The sequence below is a fragment of the Haemorhous mexicanus genome, chromosome 11, assembly GCF_027477595.1.
Source record: "Haemorhous mexicanus isolate bHaeMex1 chromosome 11, bHaeMex1.pri, whole genome shotgun sequence".
NCBI classification, from domain to species: Eukaryota; Metazoa; Chordata; class Aves; order Passeriformes; family Fringillidae; genus Haemorhous; species Haemorhous mexicanus.
Window position 1 is genome coordinate 19,883,206 of NC_082351.1, and position 23,504 is coordinate 19,906,709.

The following is a 23,504-nucleotide window of genomic DNA, read 5'->3' on the forward strand; positions in this document are numbered from 1 at the left end:
TAAAACATGTCGGTGACAGGAAGGCACCTCTAAGGTCATCCAGTTCCATCCCCTGCCATGAGCAGGGACACATTTCACTATCCCAAGTTGCTCCAAGCTCCATCCAACCTGGCCTTGGACACTTCCAGGGAAGGGGCTGCCACAGCTGCTCTGGGCACACTGTGCCAGGCCCTCATCACCCTCACAGGGAAGAATTTCTTCCTAACATCTAATTTAAATATCTCCTTTTTATTTTTTTTTTTTATTTTTCAATTTTAAAAAACTTCCTACTTTTTCTCTCTCCGTGGAATCTTGTGAGTGCATGAAGCAGGTGGGGATGAAAGGCCTTGCAGAGGGCATTTCTCAAATATTATCTTCAAGTTATATTGGCTGTTCTTTATTTATATGTGTCATATTCTAGGCACTGTCATTAATGTTATTTTGTGCATGGCAGGGCAAAATGTGCATAAGTGGGGATAGCACACGCACTGAGGATTCCTGCTCCAGTTTTCCATGGCAGATAACTTTTGAAGTGCTTCTTTGCTAATGAACCTGTGTTTCATTCTGCCCCTATGTTTTGTAGGCACTGACATGGGGATCTCTGTATCTCCATCCAAAACCAACTCTCATCTCCAGCAACTCCCTATTTCTTACCATGGGAGGAGAAAAGCTCCAATAACTGTCTCCCCTCCTACACAAAATAGGAGTCATTGTCTGGTTTTGCTGCTATATCCCAGTCTTTGCTTGGGTTGGCTCACATCAGAGTTGAGGTCAGACAAGCAGAGCTGCCTCTTCTCTGTGCTCATTCATACAGATTCTGCTTGATTTGCATGTGATGGTCTGATGCACACCCTCCAGATGCAGGGTTTCTCATCTGTTGTGTGATCTTTAGAAATAAATAGTCCTGAAGAATATTCCATACTATCAGAAAACATTTCTGGTGTATATATTCCTTACCCTGAGACATTTTGGAATAGGACTGTAAACATTTCACCATCCTTGTTCTCACTTTCATCCCTGGGAGTCTTTCATGTTATCCCCATCTAGACTTCAATGCTAAGTGCCTCAAGAGATAGAGATGTTTAGGGACTTTTTAAAGGCTAAGCTGACCTAGAAAACACATTTAATACTCTTCCCCCCTGTTTACATTTTGATTACTATTTCATTATGGTTCTATGTTCTCCATGTTCTGTAGAGGACCCCTCACCAGAAAAAGGCTTGTAGTACAAGGAAAAAAAGAAAAGGAAAGGATAAATTTGTCATTGTCCTATTAAAAAAAAAAAAAAAAAACAGACTGAGGCCATGATTATGTACATGTGTCTGTCCCAGACTGTGCTGACTTGTGCAACATTTTTGTCCCTGTGTCATCTTTAACTGCCATCAGTTTCCTGGTGCACCCCTGGCAGGGGTGTGAGGGCACATCAGTGGGTAACAATGACTTATTTAGAGGCAGAGCCACGAGCTGAACTGTTTGTACTTGTCCTGCTGATAAGATACAAGCCTAGATTCCCAGGCTACTGTTTTTCTGTAATACTTCAGGTTTGGTTTCTGTTTTGCTTTGGGAAAATTCTCCCTCAGAATGAGGCTTTGATTTCTGCTCTTAGAGGGTTCATGACAGAAGTAAATTATCTTCTTACAAGGAAAAGTAGAAGATAAATAACTGGCAGCCAGATCAAAATCCCTCTGCCCTGATTAAACAGTTTCTAATGCTGAAAGACAACAAAAATTTATAGATACCTTATTTTGCTGTTGACCCACTGTACAACCAGTCCATGAGCTTTTACTTTGCAAAGCATTAGGAAAAACTGAAGTCTAGGAAAGACACTAAAACCACAGCCTAGTTGCTTATTTCTGATACTATGTGGTTCATGATTGTTTCTTTTAGAAGGAACAAATAATCAATACAAAACCATGAATAAAAATAACTTTTCTTTAACACTGGATGCTAAAAGAACATATAGTCTTCTTACTGTGCCTGATGGAAACAGTACAAGTCTGTTCTCCACAATTCTTTGTTTATTGGAATGCCTGAAATCTATACATGAGGTATTTTTAAAACATTTAAACATAGAAGTTAAGCTTCTGCTCCAGACAATTTGTTTCACCATATTCTAAAATCCCAGTGCATACCACAGAAGTGCTTAAAGCAAAGAAACAACAACAATTTTTTTTTTAAAAAACAAACTTCAATTTAAGATAAAAAAATTTCCATATTCTTATTTCAAGGAAAATTTGCTTTCCTCATGAGACATATTCAGTTATTGACTCAGCTGCTGTAGGAGATGTTCAAGGCCCAATTCTGCTCGGTGGCACTTTGGAAAGAAGTGCCAATAGTCAACACTTGGCTCTTTCTGAGAGATTGTAGCTCCTCCAAGCAAAGAACAATCCAAATGTTGTTAATGATCCTGAAACTCTTAGGAACTGGGGAAACAAAACCTTGTGAAGTAGCCTAGCTAAGTGAAATGAACTCAGGTAGCGTGCAGCTGGGAGGGATGCACCTGGCTCCTGGAGGAGGCCTGGACCAGAGGATAAATCACAATATGGGACTCTGAGGGCCCTGCCATCAGTCTAACCCTGACATGTTAAAGTCCTTTGGACTTTTATACCCCTTTGTAGAGTCGCAGATCTCTTATGTTTTACTCTCTGGTGATGGAATAAACACTCAATTCAGTCACATGTTTGCTGTTTGCTCACTCAGCTCTGTCCCTCTCTGGGACACTCAAACTACAGAGTTTCTGCTTGCTGAGTTGTTGAACTTCACTGACCCCTTGCAAGCAGAGGACTTTGGGTGTCCAGTCAAGCCAAGTCTGCATGTTGGTCAGTGAGCCCTGCTGGTCAGTGAGCCCTGCTCCAGTGGGAGCCTTTCATTCTGTGCAAATGCTGCAAAAACATGCAAGGCTGCAAGGCAGTGACATTAATTCAAGCCTGCTTTGCTGCAAACTCCTTTGCAACTAACATACAGCTAATGACATGAGCTTGAAATAGTGATGCACATCTCACAGGTGACAAAACAGTGGCTATAAATGTGCCTTTTGCCCAATACTCCCATAGCTGGCGTTTTCAAAATATGAGGTCACTCGTTGAGTCTTCCCAAAATGATTTTTTTAGGATTAGAATACAACTGTTCTAATTAAAAAGCATAACTTGCACCCAGCCATGGACATTTCATTTCCATTTTGTGCATCTTGAAAGCCTACTCTTGGAACTTCTATTTAATTCCAATCCTACTTGTCTGTCATAAATGCAATAAAGGAATTCTGCTATGACCAACAAATTTGCATGAAGATGTAATAAGCTATGTTATAACTTAGCAAATCAAATTTTTTCAGCAAGAAATCTTCTTCCTAAAGAAGATTTCTTCTTTATGGGTCCAAACAATAAGGAAATAATTTTTTTTTTTTTTAAAGTAGCTTAAAAATTAGAACGTAGTATTTGAAATACTGGTATTTGTTGCAAATTAGCTACTTAACACCATTTCCTTTTCAACCTTTTAAACCTGAAAGGTCCCCATGCATGGCTTTTATGACTTGTCTACATTTGAGGGTCTATGTTTCTGTACATCCAAAGCGCTGACAACTGATATTATTTCATTCTAAGATAAAACACTGCCAAATCTGAAGATTTAGGCTTGATCTTTGCTATGTTTGAGAAAATAATTAATAATAATAACTAAAAATATTAATTCAGTTCAGTAGCAGTTTTAGTTACTAAAACTTTTCATCAGAAGTAAGATGATCATCCATACTTATAGGTCAGGTCAAATAAAACTTTCCCATCAATGCAAAGACATTAGAAAAATGAGCTTTCAGGTTACTTTAAAATTTGATAATTTAGGCCTTTCTGTACCAAAAGAAATTGTATGTGCATATTGAGCAGAAGTAAAGCTATGGAATTTTTATGGCGGAAATTTCAGGCCATATTCAAGCTTATAGGCTATTTTCTGTTTTTTTTTTTTTTAAACGTAAAAGAGAAATGTCTGAACACAAACCAGTAACTAATAACTCAAAGTAACTTACCTTTTTTCAGCCAAGAAATATTTTGCTTTTCATGTTCAAAACTTTCAGCTGCTTTGATTTTTACCTTGTCTGTCTTGTCCTCTGACATCTGTGGGAGAGAAAAGAATTTGAGGATGTCAAGTTCTCTTAAAGAAAGTTTGACAGAGAAAGATGTTCTCTGTTTAGGCTCCTGCCATAATAAATTGTGCATACTTACACAGACACTTTTTTTTCCCCTGCAGATTATTGATACTACATAATATCTGAGCCGTTGAATTTATGTTCTGTCCCTAAATGCTTTATCAATATTACATGGTTGCTGTTTGCAGAGGGATGCTTTTGTAATGTAACTATAAATTACGTTATGAAATAAATTATAAGCTCAAAGCATGGTGGCAATAGATAAACATATAGCACATAGAATAGGTACAGTCAGGCTGAGGAGGAGGCATCCAGGCTGCCTGTTTATTGTGGCTCAAAGTTGCTGTAAAGCCTGCTGTCAGAGAGCTATAATTATATAAATAGTAATAAATATTTATAAAGGCAACTTGAACAAAGTGTACCCCCCCCACAAAAAAAAAAAAAATCTTTACTGCCACTTGCACCAATTTTTTTGCTGTAGAATCCCGAACAAGTCCCGGTACCTGAGGGCATTATGTGCACAGCCCCTGCACTGTGGCTTGTGCTAGGAATACGATTAGGCAGCCTGGGCTTCTCCTAACTGCATTCAGTGGAAATAGAAGGCAGTAATCTCGAGCATTTCCCTGTTTTTACCTGTATCTCCCACCCGGGCACAGAGCAGCAGGGTTCAGGCACGGAGGAGAGGAGCCTTTGGCCGGATCCCTGGCTGGGTGTTGGTGTCCAGCATCCCCACACACGGCAAAACGAAAGGATGAGCAGTGCACTCCCTGCCTGCCTGCTGTGTGGTGCCAGATTTGTCTTGCTGCCAGCATCAGCCAACTTACTGCTGAGGGTTTGGGGCTTTTTCTCTCCCCCCTCCCCACCTCGTTGTTGTTTGCATTCACTTCTAGAGCTGGGGAGGGAAGGAGGAGGGTAATGAGCATCCCAGCAGTATTGCAGTGATTTAAAGAAAAATATCAGAAGCTTTTCAAATAGAAAATATTGGTTTGGAAATGTTATTACTGCAGTTCATAACCCAGTGAATCTGTGAGAGGAGGAAGAAAATAGAAAGGGAACCAGGAAATTAATAGCAACAAATCAGATAAATGTGCCATGGTTTTGGCTAAATATAAGTTAAGATACTGAAGGATATAGAAATTAGATGCTAAATATCTATTTACAGCTGTCACTTTGGCAAAGGAATGGTCTCAGCCCGTGGGTAGCTGAGTGTTGTGACCCTCCCCAGCTCAGCCCTCCCCTCCAGTGCCACGGGGCTCAGTGGTCCCTGCTGGGGACAGCACAAGGCTGAGTGGGTTTGGCACCAACACAGGGGTAGGGGACCACCTGGGTGGGCTATGCCACACCTTGAAGGCACTAAAATGTTCAGTTTGTTAGTTGGTTTTCAAAATTCTCTTGCCACAGTTACCAGCAATATTGCTCTACTGGGAGTAGGAGTAGGATGAAGCCTAAAGAGAACAACATTTTAGGGTGCTCAGGTATTTTATCTTTTCATATAGGACAAAAATGTCACTCTGCTTCCCAGAACTGAATTTTGAAAGAGTTGTTTGTGGAGTATGTGCAGAATTACTCATTTATCATACTTTTAAAGTGATATTTACAAAATTTCAAGCAACATTTGTCACCAGATACTATAATCCAGGATTCCAGTGCTTAAGTGTGGCCAATAAATAATAACACATTCCCTTTGTTATGACAATTATCTTCCTCTGTTCTCCCATCACGTCATTCTTGCTACAAACTTTTTTTTTCTTTTTTTTTTAAATCTCCTGTGCCAACCTGACTGAGATTCTTCTACCATCTTTAGCTAATTGTGAACTGCATGATAAGTGCCTACTTACCTCTCCAAATTGCAATGATTAGTCCAGCATGGTTTGAAAACCTGTTTTAAGCAGGGTACTTCAGAAACCATTGCAACAAGGTGGGGGGAAACTCTAGGGGTAGTATTTTAAGATCTTTGTTTCATTCTCCTTGGATGCAGCTTTAAGAATTATGTGTTTTCAATTGTAGTCCCTCATTCTTCCAGAAACACCAATTTTTCCATGTTATTGCCTTTGCAATGTTTTAAATTTACCAGTGGTGCTGGTTCTTCAGCTGGATTTGCTGGGCTGTGGAGCTCCTCGTGGGCCCTAATAAAATCATCTGGGCTCCACACAGAGAAGTCTGAACCTCTCTGATTGTAGCTTGGATCTGGTGCTACTCTGCATTTCAGAAGCCACTGTTTAAAATGAAGATATGGGTGGTTTCCAAACTAAACTAGAGTGAAAGTTCCCTAGTTCATCTGGCACATCCTTGCTGTTTTTCTAGAGGTTTTACCAAAATCCTAATGTCTTTCCCAATGAAAATAAAACAGATGAGGAGAAAGCCCTTGTAAAACCACAGACCTGAAAACTGCTGTGCCTTGAGATAACAGCCCCTGAAGTCTTGTCCTTCAGGGGTTTTGTCACCTAAACTCTCTTTGAAACCACCAGGAGCCAGGGCTGAGCCTGGACTGAGCCTCCAGGAATGTGAGCAGCCCGTGGTGCTTGAAGACAGCCCACTGCTGAGTGTATCCCCCAAACCTTGACAAATACCAGTTTGCCAACACCAGCCAAACACAGGCCTGACTTCCCATTGAGTTTTGTACCTTTGTATTTGAGCATTAACCAAGGTAATGCAGATTTGTGCTCTGAGAGGTTCTCTTCACCTGCTGTCCTGAGGTGCCCTGCAGGACCCCCAGGTGTTGGTAACTTGTGAACCTACAGAAGTTACTGAACATGAAATAACCCACCAGTGAGTTAAGAAAACATTAAGTAACTTTCTCGCTCTTTGTACTCTCCATTACTGATATTCAATTAATGGTCCTGATGTTTTTCAGTCCAGGAATATTAAATGTAACCTTTCATGATCTTGATCAGCTCCAGTTTTCTACTGAGACATGTTCCTGTGCGCTATTTTTTGCTTCATTTAATTAAGTTATTTTGGATAAATGCATCAATATTTCTGTTTCCTAATCAATCTTAAAGTAGTTAGAGGAAAGGCAACCTTGCCATATATCCTCAGTAATGCCAGGTTTTGCAAAGGAAGAAAAAAACATTATGAGAGAAGGTTATTAAAATATTGAGTAAACTTGTTTCTGTTAAAGCTGTAATTGAATTTTTAAAGCCCTGGCCGATTTTAAACAGCGAACTTTAGTTTATGGTTTGATAATTCATTTCACTTTCATTTTTATAGGTTTTATTTTATAGCTACTAAATATCTATGGGCCATCCCATGTTCATTTTCCTTCCTGGTTGTGAAATAGGGTATTTAAATGGGGGATTAAAAATAAAAATCATAATACCAAAATAGCTGTGGTATCAGTTTCCAGATAAATGTACTGTATCAAGTGCTTGTTGAGATTCAAGAGTATATTTTTCTGGTCTGCTCAGCTGGGTCTGCAGTCATGTCTTTGCAGAGTTGGAGAATAGGAAACTTTAGTTGGTTGTAATAACCATCAAAGCAGAGGAAAAATCTCATTGTTGGTTCTAGCAAGCATCAAAACTGTTAAAGTTTCCTTATTGTTAAAGTCAGGGATCCAGTCCTGGATCCTGTCCTGAGTACAAGGGAGGATGTGCAGCCATAGTGAGGAGAGATTTTGGTTACCTCTATGAGTACATAATTTAAATTATTTAATTTCGCTACCTGAAATTACTTTTTACTGGAGGATATGAACTGTATGCCTAAAAGTTGAATTTTCCAGTGTGAATTTTACACAGCTCAGCATTAAATTAAGCAGTTAATTCTTTCTTGCACAGTCCAGGTAAAATATAGCCACTTGTCCACTGGCAAGTGGCGCTCTGTAGCTTTGGAACACCCCACACTGCAGTAAATGTGGTTTATTTAAAAAAAAAAATGGTATGATGAAACTATGTCTTTGCTCCCTTTTGCACCCTGGGGTGATCATTTCCAATAATAAAGTGAGTATAATGTGATGTGCCCTGTCAAAGTTAAGGAATCTCTTCTTGATCACGCATCTGTAGGTAGAATATTAAGTTGTGGGAACACGATACACAGCCAAATTATCCTGGTGATTTCATGTAAAATGCATGGTTTTTTAGCCGAACCACCATGTCCTGTGAGTGCTTCAAATGCAAAACAGGCTGTTTGGAGAGCCTACCTCAAACTGGCACTGACAAATGATCTATATGCTGCAGAGACCCAGAGCAGTACAAAGATAAGATTTTCCTCCTCATCACTCTGCCTTGTAGACACTCCAGATGATTTCTCAGTAATTCTGTGTCCTGCAAGAGGAGACACAGGGCTTTATTTCACTTTTCCACTCGGCGCCACTGTAGGTCAGTGAAAGTCTGGGAATGAGTTCAGGCTGGAGGATGGAATAAAACCTTGAAAAGAGTGGCAAAGGCAGGTTAGTATAGAGGTCATTCATAGCATGGAGAAAGCCCAAACAAGTGAAATTAAGAATGGTCCGTATTTCCACTGAGCAGTAAAGAAAAGAGAGAGACTGCACATCTTTTGTTGTCCAGGTGGCCAGGGAGGTTACTTGGTGTCTGTGTGAAAAAGTGACAATTGGGACACTGCTGGGAAAAGAGGATGAAGCTCCACTGTGAAATAGATGTGAGGATGAGTGTGGTGCTGGGATGGGGAAGGCAGAGAGACCCAGGCTCTAGCCCTGGAGCCATGAACATGTCCCAGCTGGGAGAGGTTTCTGACTGCAGTAGTGGCCTGGGCCATTTTCTCTCCTACCAGCCAAAACTCAAGGCCAGAGTTTATAACGAGTTTGTGATAACACACGAGCTGTGTGTGCCTCTGCACATCCTGGCCTGCAGCAGGAAATCCTCCCATGCTGTGTTGTGTTTTGCCCATCACGGGCCACGTTCTCCACGACCTCTGTGTGTACTCTCTTAACAGATCCTTCTGCTTTGCCCTGTCATTTGGGTGCAAGGTATCTCAAACCCAAGAGGTTTTCAGAACACTGGTGAATAGTGTGTTACAGGGTGATTTGACATTTTAGAGGCTCAGATTGGTGCATTTGGAAAGGCAGGTGAAACAGGCCCCTTGTGTCCCTTGACTTGGAGGGATCCATCCCTGCTACAGGAGACTTCTGGATAAATAATTGAAAGCTTCTAGGGCATCACAGCAAAAATTTGGACAGACTTGTTAAGATGAGATGGAAAACAAGCAGAATAATTGCTGCTGTATCACAGTATGTGCTGGTATAAGTGAGACAGGAATGTGACCATCTCAGGGAGGTGCAGCCTTTGGCAGATGGGTGGAACCAACAGTAGCTACAGGCCTTTTGTGGGAGTGTACAGGTGAAAAATGAAGGTAATGTCCTCATTGAAACAATTTTTTACTGCTGTCTAGGAGCTGGATATCTTGGATTATTGCAATGCCACTGGCTGAATATTTTTACAATCACCTCCTTGTTTAGTTCAATGCAGGATTGTCCTTCCAATGCTCAGACAAGCTGTCCTTCAAGTCATTTGAAGACACTCAGGCACATGCCCTTTCTAGACAGTTCAGTGCTTTTCAGTCCTGGTAACAAATACATAAACTTCTCATGATGTCTATCCTAACTCTTCCATCTCTGTGGATTTAACCCATGACTCATCCTTTCTGAAATGCTCATGCAAAGCTGAGTTTCCTGTCCCTTTGCAGCAATCCTTACAGCATATGAAGGAATGTTATCACATGCTCCCTCATTTTTTATCAATACTTATATTTAATTCTTATTCTTTAGCCTGTGGTCATGACTTGTGCTGGTGTCACCTTTCTGGTAGTGAGGAGTCCAGAAGTGGTGATGTTCCTCCTAAGGCCTTGCCCACATGGGGTAGAGCAGTGAGGTTACTGGCATGTTTTGTAAGCTTTCTTCCTGTTTGTCTATCCCAGAGTGATGTTTGATTTTCATGACAGCCTGAAATTGTGGACTTCTGTTTGGTTTATAATCCATGCTGTTCCCCAGATTCTGTTCTGCAGCACAGCAATGTAACCAGTTGTTTTCCTTTTTAATGCTACTGTTTTCTCCTGCCTAAGCATAGGATTGTGCAGCAGTGCTTCCAGAATTTCACCCTAATCTTCTTCACTTTGTTTTTCCTGGCTTTTGAAAGTAATTTCAAACTCTCATCCTGACCTCTAACATGCTTGTTAGCCCACCTTGTTGTGGTCCTGCCATCATCTGGTGGACATTTGCAGAATTTCTGTGGAAGTCCCTTGCCTCTGCAGTATAGGTGCTTGGAGTAGGATAGAAATGAAGCTCTGTGCTTCCCAAGCTACACATGTGCCCCCACAGTTCATTCCCTTTCAGGAATCCATGAATCTCTTTAATTTCTGACTCTCCATGGTCTACTAAACCGCAGAGCCATCTTCGTGAGCATCAGTATGACCCATGTGGGGACACAGAGAAAAATCCCTCTTGTCTTCAGCAAGTGCATACTGATGGCACTGACAGACAGATCACACTGTCTTTAACATTATTTGTGAGCCAGGTAGGCACAAGAGTGATTTGTTACATCTTCCATCAAATGAAAAAAGCTGGTGGCAAGTATTTTCTAATGAAGAGGAACCTGAGCACTTACGGACTCCTTTGTTGACTGGCAAAGCTTGACAGCAGCTCCCTAAACAGCACTATCCCAGAAAAGATGTCAGTGAAATCACTGTGCTTTTTAAACAGAGAGAAAACTGACTTGAGTGTTTTCCCCTCATGCTTTTAAATAAGCTGCTTCCCAACAGTGGTTGAAATGTGGTCGCTTCTCGGAGGTGCTGAGTAGAGATGAGAAGGAGGGGTTTTGTCTAAATTACTCTTACAAGAAAAAGACAAAATTAGATCTCTACATTATTTCAGGAAGGTGTCAAAGGAATTTGGAGTTGCCTTGAAGTCAGCACTATTACTTCTTAGCTAACCACTACTGAAATGAGATTTTTGCATTTTTGCTGGGTTTGTTTGGCTTGTTTAAATCCTGACCAGGCCAGATAGAAGGCAGCAGGAACAACAAATCAGCAGCTTGGTGAGCTCTTAGGAAGGCTTTCACTGGGGCATAGGAAACCTCAGGTGAAACTCCTGCATGATTATGTTTCCTTCCAGCTGGAGAGAAACAGGTCTGGCAGGAGAGATTAAGAGATTGTCCTAAAGGAAAGAATAGGTTGATGGTCAAGGGGGTTACCTGGAATCTTTCTTGCTAATGCTTTTATGAGATTCTTTGTAAGATCTGTGATTTGGACTAATGAAAAGTTGGCCTGGAAGTGTTAAATTCTGGTTGGATGGTGTTCTGAGCAACCTGGTCTAGGGAAGTTGACCCTGGCCATGGAAGAGGGCTTGGAACCACATGATCTCTAAGATTCTGACCCAAACCATCCCAGGATTTTATGGAATGGTGAAAATTGTGAAGTCTCAAAATTTTGTTTAAAAGGAAATGTGTTTCCTTCCTGAGCACATGCAACAGCAACTGAAGAAAACGTGAGCTCCAGGAGTTCAGAACCCTGAAAATAAGGCCTGATGTCTAAATGAAATTGAACTTCAAAAAGAAAAGTAGTTTTCTGGCCCTTTTGGAGCCAAAACAAAGTATTTATTCTATTTGATCAGCTATTCACAACTGATGTCTTTGTATCTTTAAAATAACTACAAACCAAATTTAAAACTGGAGGCTCTCATCTTTGATGTTATCTGCAGATAAGATAGAGCTTTGAAGCACTAACAGAGGCTAATTGGAACAGAATACCAATACAACCAAAAATTAATAGAAAACACAAGAACTATTTGCAGCACTGTCATTCTAAACAGGGACCATTTATTTTCAAACCCTAGAGGATTCCAGGGATAAAGTGCAATCCTATGGACTGTAGGGGAGAATTGTCTGATTCTATGTTCCATGACGCTTCAAACACAATCATTACATTAGTTATTTGTTGTATTGTATTTGTGTATTGTATTTTTAAGTATCAAAATTTTTCCAATATGTAGCAGGCTGAAATGAGGTAGAGGAAGGTATGCCACAGGTGAAATAGTATCCAACTCTTTTTTCACCAGTTTTGTTTTGAGGATGGCATTACTTTCCATTCTGAACTTGAAAACAATTTGTTAAAGTTGTTGGAGGTTCCATTGGCTTCTGGTGAGAGAAACCATGGAAGGGCAGAGCGGAGTGGAAATGTGTTTTATTTTGGGGAACAACTTGCCTGGCTATGAGTTCAGGCAGCCCTTGGACTGGATTTAGTGCTGCTTTGCCCTGTGGACAACCTCAGACCCTGAAGTGGGATAAGGTGGTGGAAGTGAATGTGTATGTTTGTATCCTCACTCCCAGCAGTGTAAGCAGGTAACGTGCTCTTTAGACTTGTCCAAGAAATCCCCTTGATAGCAAAAGGAAAAGATTCCTGTTGCTTAGCCAAATACGCTGATATTAAGCAATTCCAGAGCTGAGGTTGCTCAGGCAACCTTATTTCTACTCCCTCATTCATTAACATAGGAGGTGATCACGTGATTGAAGCTGCTAATTTTTATTACATGCTGTATCTTGGGTTCAAACAAGGACTCGTGCAAGACAACTTGTCCTGCCATGCAAAGTCTGAGGACAAGATCTCAGAGTTTTTCAAATAATTCACATGCTTTGCTGGAAGTGTGAGGAGCAAGCAGGAGGTCTGTGGCCATTCTGAAAAAGATCTGTCAAGTGTGAATAAAATCTCTGAGGAGAACTGTGCTTCTGTGAGGTCCTGGCATGGAGACCCTCTGCCTTCTTGGGAGCAGCACCTCTGCTCTCTTACCCAAGGGTAGCACAAGTATCCCAGCCTCTGTATTCAGATTTCTCTGAGCAGTGGTTCTCATATTAGGCAGCATCTTTCTGTCCAGACAGGCATCCACAGACTTGGGGGACCAGGCAGCTCTTTATCTCTTGTAAAGCACCACCTATCCTTGCCAAAACTGCAATTGAAAATACTGTTGATGTCACTGCCTGCAGTGTTTCAAACCATTCACCATGGCTGTTCTATTTTCACAACTGGTTTGCTACCAGCAGTCATTAGCCCTTAGCTAAACCAGCAGTGACTCTACTTACAAATGTTACCTGGGTGGTAAAACATAGGATTTATTCATTTTTGCAAAGATCTCCTGCTGTGCAGTTTGGATGACAAGCACCCTAACACTTATTCAGCTATGCTTAGTCCTCTTCTTGAAGGCAGAAGATGTGTATTATCTGTAGAAGTGAAAAGTTGTACACTATCAGCAGCTTTTGTTTTAATGCCGACTGCTTTTCCTTCTTGAGAACCTGGAATTTTGCAATCCTGTTAAGTGCTTGTATCCTCCAATAAGTATTCTGAGCTGTTGCTGTATTTCAGTTGTTAGGTTTCTCAGGGGAAAAAGGCAGTAAAGAAATAAAATGAATAAATAAACAGTTCAAAGCCTTGAGTGTCCAAAAATATTGCAGTATCGTGATTTGAATAATCGAAAATTGCGACACTCTATTTGGGTACATTTCATCACATTGAAAGCTTTGCATGCAAATCCAAAGCCTGCTATTCTCTCTAAATCCTTGGAATATTTTCATTGCCAATCTTTTTCTATTTTGTTGGTTCAAAAAAAAAAAAAGAAGAAAAAAGAAAAAAGGCAAGTCTACTTTTTATTTACAAATAAAGTTAACTTGTATTTAATGCAAAAAAAGTGACCCACCAAATAGAATAGGAAGATTGTATTCCCACATGTTTGCAATTACTAAAAATCCCTTGATTTTCTTCTTTTTTTAACTGCAGAAGCACAAGAGATTCCTACATAGGATGCAGATCTATTTCAGAATATGTTAAGCTGTATTTCTGTTAGTCTTAGCTGGAAATTCTGGAAAACTAAGTCAAAATAGCAACAAGACCCCTGCTCCAGTACTTTACTGGGAAGCTGGACTTAGGACTTAATGACATCATCCCAAATGAGAGCATTTTAGTGGACTTTTGTTTCTACTTAAATTCCAAAGAAAAGCCATGGATCAGCTTAGTCTGAGTTCTCTAGACGTTTGAGTTTGCCAGGAGGGATTGTCCAAATTACATCTTTGGTCCAGATCTGTTTCTTTCCATGTCTGATCACAAAAGCAAGGAAACCACCACAGAGAAATTTGAAGAATGAGGGGAAGAGCCTCATTCCTAGCACCTAGCCAGGCTTTGGTTCTTAACACAAGCTTCTCTCCATAGTCCCCCTCTGCCTCATCCTTTCTTTCACGCCCCTTTTCCTTTAGTTTGTGCCATGATATAGAACCCTGCTGACCCAAAGCACTCTGAAGAACCCGAGAGCATTTCTGAATATCCTCAGCTGTGCCTAGATCCAGGGAAAAGAGCCCAAAAGGCATTGGTTGGAGGGGGCAGTGGCACAGTGGAGCCTGACACATCCCTCAGAGTGGGATGAGTGACATGAGTACATTGGGGTGGGGAGCTCCAAAGGCTCTCAGTGCCTGGCCCAGCTTGTTTGACAGTACTTAATTTTTAACATGTAGAAATTTCTGAAATATGCATCTTGAAATATCTGCTTAGCTTGCCTAGAAAGCTTTAATAATTGATGGAAATTCAGACTTGAGGTATAGTAATGATTTATATGGGGAGCTGTCTTTACACAATCTGCTCTCAAAGCTTTCTAGAGTATTACTCTTAGTGTCTAATTAACTTCCGAAGAGTGATACTGCTCCTTTCACTACACTGATTGATCAAGGGCTTAACTGCAAGTCATATTGTCCAAGTGATTCCCCAGTGTCTTCTCAGCTCTTATGAGCTCTTGCTGAGGAATAGAACTGTCTTGGACACCAAGAACTACTTTCAAGTTTTCAGATACTACATCTTTTACGTCAGGCTGTTCCTGTTGCTGTTTAGCCCCTGGAGTCATTGCATAGAAATTTCTAGTCCTTAGATATGGCTTTGAGTGATGTGATCTAAATAACTTTCTTCTCCCCAGTAGCAGTTCTTCATAGCATATCTTCTGGAACATGTTCCTTTCACTGTTTTGAGACTTATGATGATAAAGATTACACTAAAATACACTAAAAATTCAAGTGACTAATAATGATTTAGAGCTAAGATGTGGTAGTGCAAGTCCCAGCTACCAGCTGAGGACCTTGAAAAGACAGAGTCACTCCCTTGTTTAACCATTTGCATGCTGAGGGATCTGTGTAAATCACCTACAGAGACCTTAGGATGATCACAATTAGTACCATGTATCTTTTCAGGCTGTTGAATAATTAATTTGTTTAAGTTAAAACTTTATGAGAATGAAAAGAAAAGCTGACAGGACAGTGAACAGGGAAGGTCTTATGAATTTCAGGGTCTGTCCTTCTGCCAGTAAATTTGCTGTCCCAAGTAATACAAGCCCTTAGAGATTCATGCATATGGGAAACACAAACTGCAGAGAACTCTGACTCTCTTTAAGAAAAGATCAGGTCCTTTTGCAGAATAATTTTTAGGGTCACCAGAGGATGGTGGGGAAAAAATGCACATTTTCTCAGTAGTTAATTATCTGTTTATGGCATTTTTGTCCCACAGCTTCCCTGTTCCTTGCTCATGATCTCAATGACTGTCTCAGTTCTTGGCACAAGTTGCCTTGTTACCCACAACCAATGTGTTTTACAACTATTTTCCTACCCATATCTACACTGACATTTGATATTGGCAGCTCATGGTTGGCTGATGCAAACCTTGAGGAGGGGCAGCTCTTTCTGGGCCAAAGGCAGGCTGCCCTGACCCCAGAAATCACACCCCTGAAACTTCATTTCAGATATATCAAGTAATGCAATCTGCTATTTTCTTAACCACTTCCCTCCCCATTTGTGGTGATAAGTCTTGTCCAGTAAAGGCTGTTCTTACAGCAGTATTGTGTGTGCCATTTGCTCCCAGGAGAATTTTTTAAAATCTATTTTGTTTCTTTTAAAGTCTTTTCACAAAATCTGTCCCTTCACCTTGCACCTGAGGGCTGTGCAGCAATGGATGTGCCTTCAGAGACTGTGTGCTCAGGCTCATCTATAACTGAGAGCCACCAGCTTGAGAGGATCTACATTCTTGAGATCCAAATATTCCTCTGAAAGGATTAATGGCCCCACCTTTTAAGAAATTAGCTATACCTCCATTTCCTCTTTCCATCCAAACAGCATTTCTGGTACTAATAACACTAGCCAGAGCAAAAGAGGAGATAAAAGCTCTGGTGGCAGAGTTCCATGTGTGAAGGAAGGTGTCATAAAGTCTTGGAGGGCTCATCCAAAGTTTGCACCAAAATTAATGACTGGCTTTGTCATTTAAATCACTCCGGAACCCCAATGTATTTATTAGGAAATTTCATCAGGCAAAAGCAAGTCTGAGAGCCCTACGTTGGACCTTCTTGGAGAATTTCATTTCTCTGGAGCTAGAATGAGGATACTTAGTGTATCTTCATAAGTTACAAGCTGATAACTGGATTCAGGCACTTCATGGATTTTTTTTAACTCTTTCTTATATGTAATTATGTTGTTCAATTTTCAGCTCATTGTGTTCAGGTGTGAGTGATTTTGGGAGCTTCTTTGACACATGCCTTATGCTAGAATTCCCCAAGGAGAGCTTCAAAGGGACAGATGAACATTGTTGGTGCAGCATTTCTTCCAAACTGAAGCATTAGGACTTGATGCAAATTATATTAGAAATATTAGGACCTTGCTTCAACTGGATTCTGATATACTTTACCAATGGGAGGGAATGCACATAAAGCATCTAATGAAGCTATAAGGCTCTTGTCCAATCAGTTGTCTTGTTTAAAACAATTTGAAAATATATAATTTTGACGTCTAGATGTTAATCCTTCATTCTCCAGTTTGTACTATTACTTTCAGAAAATAAGCATTTTGTCATGATAAGAAAGTGCTTGGTACAGCTGGAATATAAATATAATTCATTGTAGATGATGATGCTTTGTCCAAAAAGGAAAATGTAACCCTGGGATTGTCCAGTGCTTTGTGTTGGTCTAGTACTGCTCCTAAAGAAGGATAAACCTAGTGTTAAATTATCTGCTGATTTTGTAAGGCTAAACTCTTGTGAAAATCTCACCCTTAATCAGTTACACAGTTAGTGAAATATACTCAAAGAATTGTAGGTATGGTTCTTATATGGTTCTCATGTCTTGGCAGCACTGGTAAAAACCTTTTAAATGTCCTAAACCAAAAGTTTCCAAAATGTGGCATGGTAGCAATGTCAAACAGTTTGGTATGTCCCTGTTTCTGGTGCTCCCTTCAACTTCTGAGCAGCTACTGATAAAAAAAATGTGTGGCCCTTGTACAAAAATAAGTGGTGTTTGGGTAACAACAAGTGTTAAATCCTGTAAGAAACTGATGTCTCAACAAAAATACCTGTATCTCCTACTAAGATGTCTTGTTTATCAGCCTGCCTCCCTCCTTGCAGTACAGGATAGAACTGCCTTGGCTTAAAAACAAAAAAGGTGGGTGGAAAACCCTTGCAAATGAAGGCACACAGTTGTCTTAGTGCACTTATGAATCACTTTGAAAAGCTCACATTCCTATTACAGCAATTTTAATAACAAAACACGTTGCCCAGACAGCCTGATGTTAAATGTGTGCAGCTCTTTAGAGAAGAAGGGCTGCAGACAGCAACATTTAAATTGTGGGGCTCCTCCAGGGTGAAGCTGCACAAGAGCTGATCAGTAAAGCAAGAAATCACTGCTGCAGTGTGTGCAAGGGAAGGAGGTAATAGGGATGCTGCTACCTGAGGAAAAGGGCAAGTCCTCTCACAGATAAAGGAAGAGAGAGATGTAAGAGGAGAAAACCATGTAAGGAAAGATTAGAATTTTTTAAAATGTGGAAAATTGTTTAACACTGAAGTTGCATCTCAAGGCAGTCCTGCCTATCCCAAGACCACTGCACGTTTGTAACCTCAACTTTGCAGACCACACTGTTTCTCACAGATAACAGGGATATGCAGATAGTAAGAGGCACAAAAATAAATTAGAAAAGGATTTCTTTAATGCTTCTAATAATGTATTTGGACATGATTATCATAATGAATCTTGTAAAAGGAATTTACTGTTTCCCCTTTTATATGATGTGTTTCTGACCTTCACCCGCTTGATATGCGATTCCTATTCAGCGAAGGTGCCCATAATAGAGGGGCAAGAAGGATGATCAGAGTTCAAACAATAGGGTAAGAAATGCAGAGTAGAGGGAAAAAGCTTCCATTTTCCCATAAGCTGGGGCACAGAAGATACTGCAGCCTCAGCTCTACAGTATCTTATGAACAAACAAATTATGCATGAGTTTGCTCAGGGGACTACTCAGCTACTCAACAATAATGGGTAATTGCCCTCACAAACTTATCCTCATATCACTCATACACACCAACACTTATACTGAAAAGAAAAGACGTGAAGAACAAATTTCAATATAAAACACATTATTATTATGAAAATGACACATTTCCATTTAACCCTTTTCTAACAAAAAGAACTCGCTGCGTTTCAAAGAAAATGGGGCTGGGGAAATTTAAACGTTAGTCTCAGTATTTTCCCTTGGAAGGCACACTCAAGATTGTTTTACTTGGCACATTCTGTACTCTTCATTGTAGCAAAGGCTTGCGGGTATCTAATGACACAATCACAGAATGCCATAGAAATTTGGAACAAAATCCCCATCTTCGATACAATTCAGCAGATTCACGCCATATGGAAATCCTGCTGTTTAATGTAACACCATTAAAAGCCACATATTGCTAAATTCATCTCTCAAAGATTTTTGCAAAAGTTGCAGGAACAATATTATTTCTGAGTTTTTAACCTTTATTCAGCCTCCAGCATTCTTAGGAGTCAAACGTGTGTTTCATAACTGGAAATCCAACTACTTCATATGCTGGTGATATTTTGATTTCTCAGACATACGTAGTAGTATAATGGTCTTGTCTGCTTCATAAAGAACTAGTAAGTTACAACTTGATCAATAACTGGGAAAGAGATGAACCATAGCTAGCGCTCAGAGTCCTAAAATATAGATTAATTTAAATTTATTCTCTACATCTTCACCCTGAGCATCTTATTCATTCCTTTTCTTTGTCATATACTTTCAGTTCTAAGTGGCAAGCTCCCTGGGTCTGAGATTGTGTGTTAACATTTTGAATTGCAAAGCTCTTTGGTATTTCTGGACTGCAAATGAAATCATTGATAAAGCTGTTTGCTGCACAGCCACCCATTTGCATTTTCAGTCCATCCCTTTGGGAAAATCTCCTACTGAAGGCAGTGCTAAGGGCACGGAATTTGAGTAGAAAGAAGGTGGTTCTGGCTGCTGTGTAGATGGTTCACCAAAGCTTTACCCAGCACTTTCAACGTCTGCATAGATCTCAGCTCTTCTTCCTGGACTGCTCATAGGTGCAAGGATTTCCCAGCTCTAATTCTCTGCTTGCAGGAATTGCATCAGAAAGGATACAGAAAATGGTAAAGAATCCAGCCCCTTTTTACAGGGTGTTTTCCCCAAATCCTTCTGAAATCTGAAGCAGTGTTTCTACCCAATATTGAGAGTGTGACTAGAGAGACATCATGAAAAAGGAGTGTGGTGCAGTTTGCCATGTTAAAAGGAGTATCTCCAAACTCAGAAGTACCTTGCATAAGATGTGTGTACCAGGGCTCTCAGAGGCACTTGGGAAGAGTCCTACATGAGCTGTAAGCTGTCTTTTCAATCTGAATTTATTCCAGGTGTATCCACTTCCTTTCCATGTCCAAAGCTGTAGAGATCATCACAAGAATCAGCATCTCCAGGAGTGGCAGGTTCAGCCACGCTCCCAAAGAGCCACCATTTCCAGATGCTGAGCCCTCCTGAACATATGGTGATCACAGGTGTCTAGAGAAGGGTCAACATCTTTCTGAAAATATAATTCAGGGAGGATCCAAAATATCTTCCAAGTCAGCAAGAATAATGGCAGGTGACTAAGAGCCTGAGAGGTTTTGCAGATACTTTTGTTATTTATATAATTGTGTCACAGATGTGCAAGATGAGCTGGGTCCAACACCTCCAGGAGATGTCAGGGGAGTTTAGAGAGGAGTGAGTAGACCTAAACTAGGACGAGAAAGGAAACATGGGTAGCTGCCCATCTCTTTTTTCTGCAAATTCATGGTTTATGAGAATGCTGCCCTTGATCTAGGTGGCCAAACTTCTGGTAAGTTTTCAGAAGTTGTTGGCAGCCCTGTAAGTCCAAGATTTCCACCCCAGAATTGCAAGAGTTCCTGTTTGTCAATACAAGCAAAGCAGGCTTTACATCTCTTTAGGAAAACTAGCAGAGCAGAAAAGAGTTGTACTGGAAGTAGCTCTTTTAATAAGATGAAAACACACTGACTAAGAAATTACCTGGGTGAGAGAGAAGCACCAGTCCTAGGAACATTCCCAGATTTTGGCTGGTGCATTTCCAGCAAGTAACGATGTGTCTCTGTAGTGGGAGCCAGTGAAGCTGCATTTAAGGGCTCTGATGACATTTGTATGTCCCTAATATATTTATAACTTAGGACAGAGTACCTGTGTGTATGTCTCTCATTTTTTTCCTAGTAGATATGCAGAGATTTAAACAGGAGAAAATGTGTCCACAAAGGACCATAAAGAAGAAAAGGAGTTATAAGGTAATGCAGCAAGAGCGCTGGTGCATGGTTATTGAAAGTAAAAATGGTTAACATGTGGAAAGAGGTATATAAATGACTGCAAGCCACTTTTTCAAATGTCTTTCCCTGTTGCTCTCAGCAATATCACTGAATGTGATCAAATCGTTTTTCCGCTCCTTTGGCACAGTACCTTCCCCAAGTTAACAGCCACCTCAAAAAGAGGGCACAGGGGCCACGGCAGATAACGCACGTTCTGTTGTGTGATTCTCAAATGCTCTTAGGGCTCTTCGTGTGGGAGATTAAAGCCACTCACCACTGGTTTGCCTCTGCTCCTGCTGGCGTTGGTGTGGGCTCCCCAGGGGCTGTGCACAGCTCCCAGCCCTGCTCCTGTGGAGCCTGCAGGATGAGGCCCTTGGCTGCAGGTTTGGTAGCACCCAGCCTCCGTCAGATCCCCATGTGTAAGCATTGGTATAGTTTTAATTTATTTTTAAGAACACAAAGATCCATGATTTAAATATTGTGAAATCCTGTATATATTTTGGCTCAGTCAGTCATATGCCTGTTTACTCACAGATTCCCCAAAATCTGCATTTCCTCAGGCATTCATGTCTTTCAGATTCTTTATGCTGCTTTTTCTGCCTCAGTTATTTCTTAACACCATGCTGACTGCTTTCTCTTTGATCCAGTAGAATGTGGCCTTTCTGGTAAGGCTTGGGTTTATACCACATGGTAAAGTGACCACTGCTTGATTCCTTCTCTGAACAGACAACAACTTTTTGTCAAGGTGGGAAACACCTTTCTGCCCCCTGCTTGCGTCTATCCTTCTCTGTGCAAAAATTAATTAATAAATCTAATTGTGAGCAACACGATAACCAAGATGAGGAATGATAAAGGAACCCTGTTGGGTACCTGGCTACAGGGGAGCAATATCTGTTGTGTTCCTCTAGGAGCAGGGCCAGAGCCCTTTCACATTCTGGACAAAAGCTGTTTAACTGAAATACGGGTTTAAATTTAAAAGGGGATTGTGAAATGCCTCCCTCCTTGGGTCTTTGTGTAGGGCAGGTTTAGGTTGCTGGATACTGAAAGGGTTAATTTTGGGGTATGTAGTGGTTGGAACTACCAGAGTCACTAGGTTGATGAAGGATTGGGTTCCCTTCCAGGGGACAGGATCCCTGATCCCTGTCTGGGTCTCAGTCTCTCTGCACCTTGATTTCCTCACGGCGAAATGGGAAAGCCTCTTCCTTCCCTTTCCCTTCAAAGGTGCCATCCTAGGGGTGGGGCCATGTGCTTATGCTGCACCCCATGTAACAGGATTCTGCTTTGGGTTGGAACATCTTGGTGTTAATAAATCAAACTAAGAAGGTTGAAGGCTTTTGTTTCCCTGGGTAACACGAGCTGCAGGAACAAGCACACCTGCAGACTTCAGTAAATGTGGTCTTTGCTGTCACTGAGAAATCTGTCATTGAATTCTCCTTCCCCTCTATTACCAGAAAGGGTTTTATTCTAGAAGAAGTTTAGGGTACTTGCATTATCAAAGAGTTTGCAATCCTGATTAGAAAATCTATTTAACCTGGTGTCAATTGGTCTCCTTGATGTGAAAATACACCCAAATCCTGGGAGAGAGGGTAGGCAGTGCCCCAGTCAAGATTTCTCCAGGAATAACTAGTTTTAGGAAGAAGAAAAGGAAAGCAAAGGCATGCCAAACAGTCAAAATATGAAGGGAATGTCTCAGTGGAGCATTGAAGGGAATAGATGCTCAAGCTGGTGATGGGATTTTGTTTTAATCATAGTGATAAACCTTTTAATTTTGGTGCGCAGTAACAGCGGCTTTAAAAATGAAATAAAGGGTTTGTGACTAGCAAGAGTCCTTGGTGCTGCTTCCAGAGCATTGCTTGGGCTGTTATTAAAGCCCTGCCAATGGTTTCAAGTGGAACAGCTAATGTTTCAAGTGTTCATAAATAATTGTTTAATGTTCCAAGCACTTTAGGGGCAGGTTTTAAAAACTAGGCTTGTGCTGATTATTTCCACTACTGTAAAAACATTCTTTTGACAGTAGCTTTGCCTGCTGCTTATAAAAAGGAGAGAAGAAAACAACCACTGTCCTTAGTGAGCTGATAGGGGGTTGCAGCCAGTGATGAACCTCTAAAATAACCTAAAGATAGTACATACTCTCTCCAAAATTAGCCAAAATTTGGAATAACTTTTGTGGTGTTGCAAGACCAGGGCCACATCCATGGCTGGTATTTGAGGAGTGATGATGGCCCATCTCTGTTTCTGTGAGTGCAGAAGGGGTGTGGGGGACCCTGCCTGGGGCCACTGGATCCCAGAGGGCTTGTGAATACCTCAATTTACCCACTCTTAATTAACTGATTGCTCAAACCACGATTATTTTTTTAAAAACTTTTTTATTTGTTTTCTTTTCAAGCTGGAGCAAAAAGTAAGGAATTTTCATAGCAATCATCCTATTAAAGTGAAATGGGTTGGAATACAGACTGACTCCTAACTATGCTGAAAATTCCCAGTCGTTGACTCTCAGCTTGATCCCTGTAACTTCCTAGGAGTGGTCTGAATGCTTTTCCCAAAACACAGATGATGTTTTAGTGTTATTTTGCTGTGGTGTATGTCACACTCTTTTCTGATGGCTGAAATTCTATTTCAAATATGATTTTTTCCTTAAAAACAAAGGAAAAATTTCCTTAAAAGGATCCAAGCAATTATAAATATATGTGCACATACAAATTTTAAGAAATTTGAAGTTTTTATTTAGTAAGAATTTTGTGTTTGCATATATTTTATATGTATGTTGGTATTTATAAATATCTGTAGAAGGCATCCATGTGTAAGCTCAT